Genomic DNA, 14,944 nt, shown 5'->3' on the forward strand with positions numbered 1-14,944 from the left:
CCTCGAGTACGAAACATGCTTGAGGTTACCGACCGTCTTCCTACGTTTCGGAAAATTCGCCCTTTTGTCCTCCTCTCTTTTCACGTTTCCGGAATTATTTTTCTTTTCTGTGGAAATCTTTGTTCCTTCCACTTTGAAGCATATTTCTTCATTGATATGAGAGTGTTTTTGTGTTTCCCCCCCCCCCCCACACGCATCCACCAATAGCCCTCGAAATTTCCAGAATTTTTTCCATTTCTGTGGTTTTTTTTTTTAGTGGTTCTGTTTTAGAGTTGGGAAAAATTATTGTTGTGGAAGGTTTTTTAATTAATAGGAATAGTGGCTCCATCTATTGGGAAAATTGGGATAAGCGACGTCACTAAGATCGCGTGGACAGGCGTCCTCCTTTCTCAGTTTTCGGTAACCCTACGCTTAGCTCTTGCCAACTTACCTGATTTTGACTTGGTTGTGAATGACAACTTTATTTGCCTTTGGTAAATTTTGGCTGTGTTATTGGCAACTTTATTTACCTTTTTATATCTTTTAGCTGAATTGGCGTCTTTACTTGCATTTGGCAATTTTTATCTGCAATTGACAACTTTACTTGTCTTTCAACATTTGTTATTTTTTTACTGTAATTGGCAACTTCACTTGCCTTTGACAATTTTTTCTGGCTGTAATTAGCAACTTCACCGGTCATTGTCTTGTTTTGTTTTGTTTTTAGTTATAAATGGCACCATTACTTTCCTTCGATAACTTTTGGCTATAATTGTCAACTTTACTTGAATATGACAATTCTTTGGGATAATTGCCAATCTTACATCCCCATGGATCCTCGACCACTTAAAATACGGGAAGTATTTTAAAAAAGGAAATATCGTCAATCGTTATAACTTTCCACCGGGACGTTCTATCTGACCCGCGGGCAGGTGGTTGTGCACCCCTGCTGTACATAGCCATGTAAATCACTATTTACCCATTCTAGCAGCAAATAGCAGTGCCGGAAGTGTGTGTGTGTGTGCGTGTGTGTGCGTGCCTAACAGTCTTGAGTGTGTATCTAGTGTTGTCTGATTTTTTAGTGTTGCCATCTACATTTCTGAAGTGAAACGATTGAATATTTGTACCGTTTGTAGGCTTGTTGCTCTCTGTGGCGAGACTTTTTCAACGGGGAGATCGGCTCGCATTCGCGCCTTGAATTTGGGAATCACAGAAAACCAACTTCAGCCGACCACCACTGGGACCCTGTTAAATATTTTATCCCAATACGCACAGACACGTAAAAGTCAGTAAAACCACGAGATTTGCATACCTACACCACCACCCCCTATTCCGTGTTTTTTTCTATGTAGAATTTACAAAGTTGCGTGAAACAACAATGTTAATTAATCACTTCAAGTGGCTAAAATGTGATTAATCACAGCTATTTTCTTTCCGAAATTTCCCCCAAAAAAAATTATATAGTTTTTTTTTCAGTGTTTCTCATTAATTTAAATTTTTTTATCAGTGTTTTTCCCTAATGTGAAAACAAGGTTTTTTTTACTCCGATAATTTTTTCCCTTTCGCCCCCCCCCCCCAGTCTTTAGACTGTTAGTAATCGTTAATAAATTGGTTTCTTGGGAGGGGTCATGGAAGAAAATGGATGATTAATTGATGGAAATTCCATAGAAAAATCGATCACTTTTGTTAATTTTTGAATTTTCGAAATCTTTCCTTTTAAGATTTTATTGCAACCTTTTGTGTCTACGGACTCTTTGTGCTAGGGTTACTAGATTCGAAAACTTAGAAAGAAGGACGTTTTACGGACGCACTCTTCGCAACGTCACTTTCCCCGATTTACGCAATAGATGGCGCTACTATACAAGCAGAGCGCCACTGTACAAGCAAGAAAAAGAAAACCCGTCACAATGGTTTTCCCTGGCTGAACTGCTAAAAAAAAGAAAGAAAAATAGCGATCCGTCTCCCCCCTCTTATGATGAATCGTTCACGCAGTCTGGTGAGTTTTATTGCTTTGCCTGGAGCAAGTAGAGATATTTTTTCTCTTACCTCAGAAAGGTTTCTTTTTTCTTTCGAGAGCGTTGCTTTTCTGACACAGGTGATTTTGCTATAGAAATCAGCATTCAGTGTTGCTTGCATGTAAGAGGACGCTTGAAATGACGTTAAAGAGGACTGGACGTCTAGTAACCCTACTTTGTTCGAATAAGATGAAGTCCACAAACTGCTCACCGCCAGTATAATGAAGGGCCTCTTCTATAAAAGTGTGCAGTACATATCAATATGAAAACAGTGAGTAAATTGCTTGCTCATTCAAGCTCACGGAATCTCTGAAACATCCCAAACGACCCTTTGTTAAGAACCCCCGCCTTACGGAAGGAGGCGATTCGATTTAAAGGATCCGTCCCAGCCAGTTTCTGAATTGCCCAAAAAAAAAAAAAAAAAAAAAAAAGAACATGCGTGTAGCATCATTTTCGTCATTCACGGACGTGAACCACTTCACTTTTCACGGATCGGACGAGTATTGGCAGATTTGCCCGGTTTGATACTTTTGAGATCTGGTACCTTCGGAGTTGCTGAACGTCCCGTATTTTTTTTTTTTTTTTTTTTTTTGTAATCTCAAAAAATTTCCGAGGCGTTCAATATGACCGGTATTCTTAGAAAAACAACCATTAGATTTTAAATGAACATTTCCCGATTATTAATCAAGATTTGGCTGCTTGAAATTGGCTGCTGTCATTGGTTGCGCTCATAGGTACAAAGCAAATCGTCTCTTGTATAAACTGTGAATCTTCTGCGGCTGCAGATGGTTACTGTCGATCTGTTACTACTTAACCGTACATGCACCTCTACGCACATTCCTCTGCAGAATTTCTAACGAATCGATATATGTCAGAATGTGTGTTCAGGGTGTATGTGTGCTACCCCCCCTCCCCCCCCCCAACGTATTTATATTGTGAGAGTTTCGCTTGTTTCATGTTGTTCCTGATGCAGCCACACGTCTTCCATATTTTTTTTTTTTCAAATTCAAATTTCCTTTATTTAAGATTTTTAAACACAGTTACAAAACATTTAGGGGCTAAGCAAGCTTGTGAGCCCACAAAACAATACCCGATACATATCTGTCGGCATAAATAATAACGAGAGAAAAGAAAAGAAAGAAAGAAAACACACATACATATAACACCAAGAAGTAAGTGGCAACAGGAATGGAATTGATAAACAAAAAAATTTGGCATTTAGCAGCGTATGCAAGATAACAGAAGATTACATTACAATATCAAACAGATAATTTAAATCTTCTTGAGTTAACAACCAAGAGAGATTTTAAATTGATAAAAAAAGATGCGCATGAAGATTGTTCTTCTATTAACTGAGGAAGTAAATTAAATATTTTGGGAGGAAAAATTTTTGGAAACGAGTTAATATATTTTGAAATGAAGATTGGAAAATGCTTTAATTTTGATGTTGTGTGAGTTTCATGGTGTAGGTCTGCCTGCTCTCTGCGGAGAGACTTTTTCAAATGGGAGAGCGGCTCGCGCGCATTCGCACCTTGAAGTTCAAAAAAAGCAGAAAATCATTTTCAGCAGTGCCATCTACTGCAATCACGTGCAAGTACCTTCCGACAACACATGCGGATGATTATGCACAAAAATTTCTGCCAAAACTTTTCTTTCTGCCAAATGAATATAATTTTAATTTAATTCTGCCATATAAATCTGTCAAATGTATTAATTTGCCAAAATGACTTGGGGCTGAAGCTAGAAGTTTCAGGCTTAAAAAATAGAACTTGCATGAATCTAGAAGTGACAATCCATTTCTGAAACAGGCTGGTTGTTCAGGCAGTTCAAAGCTAGAAGTTTCAAGCTTCGTAAAGATGACTTAGCTGAAGCTAGAAGTGTTCAGGCATATCTGATACAGGCTAGTTTTCAGAAAGACCAAAGCTAGAAGTTTCAGGCTTTTTGAAAATGGCGTTGTTGAAGCTAGAAGTCACCAGCCGTTTCTGAAACACTGGCTAATTAGTCTTCAGACATATCGGAACAAGACCAATCAATCATTGAGAAAAGAAGATAAAGCAGAAATAAAAGCTTTTATAGAATTTAAATTCAAAACAATCAAAAATAAAATCTTTTCGAATGGAATTTATCTATATTTCCAGTGCTTTCTTCAAATTGGGGGTGTGTTTATATGATTACGAAATTCTAGTTATTTTGAAGACTCGTGTGTAGGAATAAAGAGGAAAACTCTCGAGACTAAATCGAATTTTGAAGCAAGAGGGGAAAAGAATGTCGGAAATCAGTTTAGCAAGACGGTGATGGATCACTTCTAGAGATTCCAATAGATTTATTTCCCAAACAGATATTTTCTTCGAAAGTAAAATTTAAAGCATTTCATGGATTTCCACACATTCGGTTTTTTTTTGCTACTTTCCATTGAATTTGACGGAAACGTGATATCTAGACTATTGCGCTATTGTCCAGAATTCCGACGCTGTTGCAGTAGTACTGCGGACAGCAAGAAATATCAAATGCTTACTTTTTAATATAGCGGTTGATAGATTCGATTGTGAATGTAAATTTTTATTGTGTCTATGTGTTCAACGATTTATGCGTACATTCTTATATCTGTAGTGTATATTAGGGTGGGTCACCGTTCTATGTAAAAAAAATATATTTTTTTCTATCCGGGACTACACGAAAAGAGTGCCAAATGATGCTTTTAGCTCACATTTTTATAAGACTGTTACCATCTTCTGCCTCCGGATTGACTTTGAAGAATACATATTTCGAAAAAAAATAACTTTTTTTTGATGAGTTGTCACAGTAAGGTTTTTTTAAAAAAAATTTAAATGTTTGTCTGTAAAACAAATACAAATTGCATGAGTAACATTTATTTATTACAACAAAAAGTTTATAAAAATGGCATTTATATTACTATCATCATATTTCAAATAGCGCGAAAATCCTTCTTGCTATTGAATTTCGAGACTGATTTTTTATGAAGCTTTCTCTCTCAGATTTTTTGCACAATGTGGCTGAAGTTTCTGCAACAATTTTTACCGCCTTTTCAACAGTTTATGTTTGACATGGTAGGCGTAGTAAAGGCAGTTCTCTTGATTTTTGGACGACAAACAGTTGGATGTCTTCGTCAGGTATGGATTTCAATATTGGTAGATCAGATATATTCTACTTCTGCCGGTCAATGAGATCGATGTGAGATCATATAGTCCACCGATCACGAGAAGAACATCGCCCGCGTCACGTTACGTTACGTCGGATGATTCTATTATTTCCTTTTAGGTAAAGCAGCTGCCTATCGAGAATAGCGCATTAGCAACGGCGCGTTCCTGTTTGGAAAGCGAGGCGTCTTTAGCGCTATTTTGGCCTCCTAGAAATTTGACTAAAAGCGCCACGGCAGTGCTCTCAATAACGTCGTCATCGCAGTGTTTTTGTTACTTAAACACCGGCTGTTCGACAATGACGTCTTAAGGCATTGTCGCATTAGATTCACAAAAATTAGATCTGGTTGAAATTTTCCAGAATTTACGTGGTAGGGCCTCAGAAAAATCTCTTGTGATGCTCTTAAGACGGCCCGGCTAATAATTTAATTACATTTAATTACTAATTTAATTTTACTCCCTTTATTACTATATTATCACTACTCCCTTCAAAATTTTTTCTGTATTAAACATTTTAGTTCAAAATATTAAATTTAAATTTAATAAAAATTAACATTTTTTAAATTAGGGGCCGTTCAAGTATTACGTAAGCAAATTTGTCAGCAAAATTTCGTCATCAGCTCTGCCCCTCTGAATCCTAACTCATATTTTCATAATCGGAAACCCCCCCCCCATCGATGATGACGTAATACTTGAATGGCCCCTTAAAAAATTTAATTTACTTCCAAAATTTATAACAACAATTTTCGAGTACATCTTTTAACAAACGCCAACACAAAGCGCAGCTCACTCAAGCGTGAAGACTGACGGAGTTCACTGAAGCGTGAAGAAAATACCCGCATACACACAGAGAACCGATTTGCGCCAAGACAGCCTTTACTGTGGCAACCTGGGATAATTTTTATCCTTTCCCTGCGCCGAAATGGATCCTCTCCAGAGAGGGGCGTTCCCGTAACTCTTCTCGTGATCTGAAGACTTATACATCAAATTTTACAATTAGGAAGTTGAAACGCAACTTACGTCTGTACAGTGAACCGAAAAAGTTGAGCATGTGAGCGAAGGGGTTTAATCCAAGTATTACGGCGGGCAATTTGCAAAATACGAGCCTGAGAGTTCTTCGAGTCATTTTTCTGGTGCGGCTTATACGCCAGCGGATAGCGTAGGTGGAAATTTTACCCCCTCGAGCCACCCTCCTTCTTGTTGTAGCAGCATCATGACCACGGTGCCATCTTTCATCCAAAGAGACATTTCTATGCCACGGGAGAGATTAAGACGAAGATTGAGCTTGTTTTTGTCTAACGGAACCTGTACGTCTTGTATTACGGTAGAGAGATTATTGACTTCATAACTTTATTTTTTATTCTTTCACAAGAACAAAGATTTGATTTAGGAGAATCCAAACGTTGCGCAGAAAACTTTCACAGACTTCTCACACGTGTCTAGCCATTGAAATATTTCTACTTTCACAATGGAGGACAAGGCTCTTTTTAAGCACTGTATGCATCATTATATTGCACTTTACCCTTTTTTATATAAGACACATAAAGAAAAACCCCAAAAAAACATACTGTTTCTTTTTCAAGAATATTCAGAAGAGGAAGAATAATAGAAGAAAAATACCACGATCTCTTTTTAAACTTTTTTTTCAAGCAAACGAGAATCTATTCTTTCGTGATATTTCATAGAATTTTCACGAATGTGAAGATTCCTAGTTCACAAAATAATAAGGGAAAAAGCTTCCACAAAATAAAAAGTTAAATGCGAACCAAAAAGAATGTGCTGTTGCTGAGGAAACGCAATTGTGTGAAACAAAATGCTTAAAACGTGGATAAAAAGCCATCGGGAACAAAAAACTGCTGATTTAGGTCTTTTCATGTGTAATCAGATATATAAAATACATATAAAAAAATAATAATAATACTGAACTATCTCTTTCCTTTATTTCTTGCGTGAAAAAAAAAAAAAAAAACCAGGACGAGAGAAATCGGATTGCGAAATAAATGAATCGTATAACGCCATTACATTCTGTTTAAAAATTAAACTTTCTTATTCAGATCCGAGAAAGAAAATCTCTTTGTTTGTAATTTGAGATTAAGGGTTTGTATATTCATTTAAATATTAAAATACTTGCTAATTTATCTTTCTATTTTGATGGAGATAATGATTTGAATATGTTTTTCACAATGTCTTTTAATGACGCACTTACGTATAATATATATATATACATGTATATAAAAGATTGTATTTTCATTTTTTTTTCTTTGGTTTCTTTGAGTTCAATTTTTTTCGGTGTGATTATGTTCTTCATTTAAAGGATATTTTGCATTTTTTTTAATATTTGATTTTCCTTTGCTTTTGTCTTTTTGTCTCCATCTTATATCTTCTGTATGTTTTGATATGCTTTTTAGTTTCAATTTCATTTATTGTTTTTTATTGGTTTCTATTTTATTTATATAATTTGTTAGAAAATTTCTTTTCTCCATTTGTGTTCTTTTTCACAGGTCATTCTATGTTATTTTATATGTGGGAATAGGTAAATTATTTGAACTGATTTTTTTTTTTTTTTTTAAACAGGACCTTAAATTGCTCGAGGCTCCCATTCTTACGTAAAATTTCGAATACGTACGAATATGTCGTCCAAATCACAAAATTAGCTAGGAGAAAAAATCAAAAATTAAGTTTTCGTATCAAGGGGGGGGGGGACCATATAAGTGTGTAGAAAAATGTCTAGTGTGTCTCGAGGTGTTGTTTATTTTGTGATATATGTTTATATCGGGAAGCATCGGAGGGTGGAAGTAGGGTGATAACTCACTCAAATGGGAGTTTCGAAGAAATTCTGTGAGGAAATGTAACTTTCTTAGCTTACTACTCGCTTGTGAAGTGAAACCATAAGATAGTTAGTTCTCTTCTTCCACAAAACTCTTTAGTGAAACCACAAAATTTTCATTTCGAAATTCGTTCTTAAGTTCCTTTTCTTTTCCCAACACTTTGTTTTTACAGCTCTGTGTAGAGTAAACTGTTTTTAAAATATTCCACTTTTTAAATTTTGCTTCTTTTTGAATAGTTTTGGGCACAAAAAAGTGACTTACGAAAAAGGTCTATTATTATTCCACCGTGAAATTTCTTTTGTGTTTACACATTTTCGAAGAACGCGTTTTGTGATCCATTGCCACCCCTAGCCACCCATTTTCGGGTAAAAATTTTTAAAATTACCTTACGTATGGCTCGCATAGTGAGCAGTAATTTTTTTGTTACAAGCGCATGCAACATTTAATCCCGTAATAGTGCGCAAGTACTGAGCAAAATTATGGCCAATCGCTTTTAAAACTGCAAATCATCGAGATTTCCCAAGAAAAGTAGCAAATAAATTTTTACATTTATTAGTCAAAATTCGCGAATTTCGTATTCATCGCCTCTATTTCGTAACAACAAAATTTACGTATTCGTACATATCTTACCACCTACTACCACCAAACCGCACATGCGACTCGTAAACGTTCCTCTGACGATTTTCTAACAAATTGGTGCGTGCCCGGAAAGTGTTGTGTGTGGCTCTGACGTTTCTATGATGCCAGAGTTATCCGTTTTTTGGAAAGTGCTTCATCTATTTTCCATACTGAAAGTGAATCTTTCCTCTGCAAAATGGCTTCTGAGCAGCTTTTCAACACAATCGACTATGTGAACAAGGAGCACCATCCTCCATGAAAAATTTTATTCCAATGCACTGTATAACAATTCCCTATTCCTCGAGGTATTTAATACTGTGTTGGTATCGTGCGTGAGCGAAAAGGGTCACTAAAGCGGTGGTCAGGTTTTTTTTAACAAATCCCCCGACCTCACGCTACGCTAATATTCTGCTCTTAGGTAAACACCGCTTTAGTTTAAAAAATCACCTTGAGCGCAGTTTTTTATACTCCCCCTGGCATTTAATTTCGAACCATGTAATTTTTTTCCCATCTTTTCATTATGACGTTTCAAAATACACTTTTTAATGGATAATTAGGGCTGTACACAGCTCCGAACAGGACTCCGAAACCCCATACTTATTACAGTCCTTCTCAAAAGTTTAGACACTATATATTTTTAACTGCTCCGCTCCATAAATACCATTTCAAATTTTGATTTTTTTTGCTTGTGATCAGAATGCAAAAACCTTTAAACTTTCCTCAGGTCATTCCCGAAGAAAATAAGTTTTGTTTCTCATTTAAAATCAAAATTTTGAAAAATAGCTGTTTCAAAAGTTTAGAAATTGAGACATTTATCGTATTATATGCAATTATATTTATTATATCCTATTATATGCAACTTTTGAAGATTGCATCTGTATGGCTTATCAGAGACGTGATAGTATGAAAGTGGAAAGCTATCGGATTGGTTTTCATTAAAAAAATATGCTGAAGTCGATGCAGATTTTGTACAATGAAATCCTTCGAGTACTTCATTTGAAAGCAAAAAGAAAGGCTTTAAAAGGCATTGCTATTGCGTTCAGCAGGTCGAAATGAAGTGTCTGACTTGTATTGACCCAACGCCTGTCCCAAAATCCCAAACCTGGATGTGGTAGGCAGCGCAGTACAAGTTTGTGCGAAGACAAAACCATTGGAAGTTTGGCTTCGACGCAAAAAAATGATTTTGCATAAAATTATGAAAGACCCTGGAGTAAAAATCCCGACAGATACAGTTCATAAGACAGATTAGAGAAGCTTGTATTTGATTCATAAAAGAGGGTTAGGAAATTGCCTGTCACAAGAAAGCATAAAAAAAGAGGTGGAGAAGAGAAGACTGAAATGGGCACGAAATCAAATATCTTATGGAGACAAATAGCTTAGTATCATATTTAGTGGTGCGAAACAAAAATGGAACTCACAGTGTTCCAGACGGATATTGTTAGCAGATCGTAATATGGAGATTCGATAATGATATTGGAAGCATTTGCTTTTAATGTGCTCGCACATCCTCAACTTTTGAAACTGGTCGTCTAAATTCTGACGCTTAAAGGAGATTCTCGAGAACAATTTGCTACGGGTTGGAGAAGATTTAGGAGGACCAAACTTGACATTTCGACATTATAACGCGTCTATTCAAAGATCCTCTGCCACAAAAAAGCTCTTTTATCGCGAAAATGTAAAGTTCATACTTACGATTAATGTATTTGCAAATGACATACAGTATTATGACTTGAAGAGCGCTATCGAGGGAAGTGAGGGTGAAAAGAGAAATCTACTTCGTACCTACTTCCTTATCTCTGCTTATTTATTACATAATTTTCCTTTCATTTGTTGTTGTTTTTTTCCCCTTCCTTTTCTTCTACTTTTTTTCTTCTTCTTTTCGTTTTTCTAACGTTTTCTAACGCGTTTTTGATGTTGAAAAACCCCTACAGAATTTAATTATATCCATGAAGCAAAGTGTGTTTGAGGTGTTCAGAAAAAAATATAAAAAGTCTATTAGCTATTAAAAGCCTGTAATTTTTGTAAATCTGAATTTTCTCTAAATTTTTTGAAACAGCCATTTTTTGTATTTTCGATGCTATAAATGTTCTTTCGTTGAAATGTTTTTTCTACAATTAATGTAGGAATGCTTTACGTGTAATCCATTGCCGCTGTGGTAGTCAAGTGTTCGTAGTGACGGACTCGCATCGTTGGAACCCGGGTTCGAGCCCCCTCCCCCGTCGCCACACTGGTGATCGGCTGAAGTTAGTTTGCTGTGGTTCCCAACTTCAAAGCGCGAATGCGAGCCGATCTTCCCCCTTTAAAAAGTCTCGCCACAGAGAACAACAGACCTACAAACGGTAAAAATGTAATTCAATCTTCACTTCTGAAATATATATGGCAGCACTGAAAAATCATACAGAACACTAGATACGCACTCAGGTACATAAACTTACACTTCCGGCACAACTCACTAGGTAGTAAATTGCCCTAGATGGCGATAGACCCAAGTTGTGCTCGGGTTGAAAGAAAGAAAAGAAAGGTGTAATCCATTAAAAGGTGCTAATTTCACTCACCGTATTTCTCTTGTTATTTTAGAAAACGTGCATTATATCTAAACTTTTGAGACTGACTACTTTGAACTAATGCATAAACATTAATTGTCTCCAAAAAAACTTTCCTGGAAAAATAGCAACCAATGTAAAATCCGAGTTGTCTTATTTGCATTAATTGATGTTCCGGTTTTCTTTTTGGTTGATGTGTTTTGGATAATACAGAACCTGCACATTTTCACGCAGGGTACCAGCAAAAGTAATTCCGCACCATTATGTGTGTGTGTGTGCGGAACCGTCCGTAATCATTTTCCGGTTCTCGCTCCATAATGAACCGGAAACCCGGGAAATCTTGGAAAACAACATATTCACGAATCGGTTGAACTCAGCAGCGCGTAATTGAAAGCCGAAAATATTCGAAGCATAAGCATTAACACTATCCCTCGAGGGAAGAGGATGGATGCAAATCCATTGATGGAACTAAGCCGAGATTTACTTGAATGTTTACCTGTTTTAATATGCAAGAGTAAATTGTTATAATGACGGAGAGGGATGTGTATAAGTTATTAGTTTGGATAGTTTTTTTTGTTGTTGTTGTAATAAATTGAAGTGTCACGTGACTAGGAATAGGCAACGGGAACGTTGCTGTCGTGAATGTGAATAAATAAATAAATTTATGTGCAGCCTAACTCGGTCATAAGGGGCCGTTCAAGTATTACGTAAGCAAATTTTTAGCCATTTCTAACCCCCTCCCCCCCCCTCGTCAGCAAAATTTCGTCATCAGCTCTGCCCCCTCTGAATCCTAACTCATATTTTCATAAAGGGTTGTCGATGACGTAAGCATTATCCAAACCCCCCCCCCCTCCCTGTCATCAAAAGTCAGCAAATCAGAAACCCCCTCCTCCCCCATCGATGATTACGTGATACTTGAATGAACCATAACGACATCGAAGATTACGCGAAATGTTATCGTTACAACCGTGATGTCGCTGCAACCTATATATATATATATATATAAGTTACCCTTGTCAAAACCCTTTTTTCCCCAAAATATATAATCAGATGCGCCCAAGTTCTGTGCATGAAGTTGTAATTTCATTATGATTAGGAATAACCATATTTGACCGCGAAAAGTACGTTAAATTCTGATCATTATATAATACGAGACACACCCAGCTGTCATTCATCATCAATGACCGAAGGAAATTATGTACAATTGCAGCTCGGGTATAGATTGAGACACGGTGATGAAAAGAGTACGCATACATCATCCATTCTCAACGACCAGAAGGAATTATGGACAGCTACAGCTCAGTAGAGTTAGGGACAATGCGGTGAAAAGAATAAGAGTACATCATTCATCACCAATGACCGGAAAGAATTAAGTACAACGGCAACTCGGGTATAGTTTCGGACACTGTGGTTGAAAGAAGTGCACGTACGTCATCCATCACTAATGATCATTTGATCATTCTCGTTGCACCACAGTCATTTTTCTGCACACGAGTGCTAATTAGACCGGGACCTACAATTTATTGCCGATTCCGAACGGCAGGCTTGTTTTTTATACTCATCGAGAGGTTGGTGAATTAATCCCTCAATGAGGGACTCTCTGCAGTAGCAATTTTTTCTGCGGTCATGTCACCGTTTTTGTTGTTCCCCTGTGTCAGGAAAGTTTTCTGGCAAGGACGAACCGGGTATAGAACTCGCGGCACCTCTAAACATCCTTTGGTACTTTAGGCGAGTATCTTATCGACCTGAGATACCGCGCCCCACTAATGATCAGGGAGAATTATAAACAGCTGCAGCTCAGGTACATTTTTGGACTGATGAGAGGGATACACGTACGTGATTCATCACCAACGACCAAGTGGAGATATGCTTAGCTGAAGCTCAGGGACACTATGGTGAGACTATGGTGAGAAAAGTGCACGTACCTTCATCCATCACCAATAACCAGAAGGAATTATAGACAGCTGCAGCTCAGTTATAGTTCGGGACATTGTGGTTTAAGGAGTACACGTACGTCATCCATCATCATCATGGCCACAACGAATCATAGGAGGAAATATGTTTAGCTGAAGCTTAGGGACACTTTGTTGAGAAAAGTACACTACGTCATCCACCACTAATGACCATAAGGAATTATAAACAGCTATAGTTGGTCTTACGTCATAGTTTATAGTACGTCATCCATCATCATCATCATCATCATCAATGGCAGCAACGAATCATAGACTGCTGCAGCTGGGGTAAAGTTCGAAGCACTGTGTGAAAGGTAGTGTAGACATGTCATCCATCATCAATGACAAAAATGAAATATGGACCAGGTATAGTTTGGGACACTGGTGAGAGGAGTCCAAGTACGTCGTCCATCCCCTAGTCGTTGTGTGACAGTTGTTGGCTACAGACAATTCCAAATTTAACCGTGCTTTACTTCTATGTTTGTGTTCCGTTCGATGAATTTTTCTTTGCTTCGACCACAGAATTGCTTCTCGTAAATCTTACAATATACCATTAAATCCCTCGTATCCCTCCATTTCAAGTCAGCGAATCAATCTCGGGAGATGTACAATAATTTCTTTGTGAAAATTCTCTATCGAAGAATCTCTTAATATCTACTTTAAGCCTGTATCTTCTAATAACAACATTGAGGCAGGTATATTCGGATTTCTATAACTGTTTCTTCCAGTATGTTATTGCTTTCGTCGTTGAGATATGGGAAGAAAGTAACTACACAATAAAGGTATCAGTATATGATAGTCGAGTTAAGACGTCATTACATGGAATCAAGTTGGAATAATTTACGGAATTTTTCTTTTGTATGGAAGAAATTTATAGAAAAGAGAGAAATATTTGCTCGCGGAGGGTCACCATATTTCTTTAAAATTGTGCTTAGTGTTTGGAAAAAAACAACAACATAAGCTCAGAGACATCTATTGGATCATCCCGAAAGTCCTATACATTTTTCTTATAAGATTTCGAGCGAAAAGAAAAAAAAAACCGTTATCTTTGTGTTTTCCGAAGCATATTTCATTTTTTCCCTTTCAATTTCAAACTGTTTTCGTGATATTTTCGCATTTCCGTCTTTGTGGATCTAGCGCTGGTTTGTAGTTGAAAATTTTTATCTGTATAGTTTTTGACAGCATTTCTTCAGCGAGAAATTTTCCATATAGAATTTTAAAGGGGGGAGGGGGGAACCATTGAGATGTCGTACTACCTGGGTCATTGTAAAAGTGAGATGAACAAAATTTCAGTCTATCTTATGACCACACCGTCGCCACGATTTTAGTCGGTTGAAAATGGTTTTCTATGATTCCGATCGAGGTGCGAATGCGAGCTGATCACCGCGTTAAAAAGTTCTCGCCACAGAGAGCAACAGGCCTACAACTGTACAATTAAGGGGCCGTTCAAGTATTACGTAATCAAATTTTTAGCCATTTTTGACCCCCCCCCCCTGTCAGCAAAACGCTGGCCCCACCCCACCGTCACAAAATTTCGTCATCAGCTCTGCCCCTCTGAATCCTAACTCATATTTTCATAAAGGGTGGTTGATGACGTAAGCATTATCCAAACCCCCCCCCCTATCATCAAAAGTCAGCAAATCGGAAACCCCCCCCCATCGATGATGACGTAATACTTGAACGGCCTCTAATCAATCATTACGCTTCACTCATAGTTTCAAATATTGACGGCAGGTGGCAGCACTATAACAAGCATTACTCAAAAACAAACTTCACGTTAGGTTCATAACACATACACGCGCATTTTCCAGCGTGGCTCAGGGCTTCTTCGACCACCGGAGAAACCGCGAGACA

The sequence above is a fragment of the Pholcus phalangioides genome, unplaced genomic scaffold, assembly GCF_987345545.1.
Source record: "Pholcus phalangioides strain wild (caught in Gottingen) unplaced genomic scaffold, Ppha-v1.0 ptg000014l_1, whole genome shotgun sequence".
NCBI lineage: Eukaryota > Metazoa > Arthropoda > Arachnida > Araneae > Pholcidae > Pholcus > Pholcus phalangioides.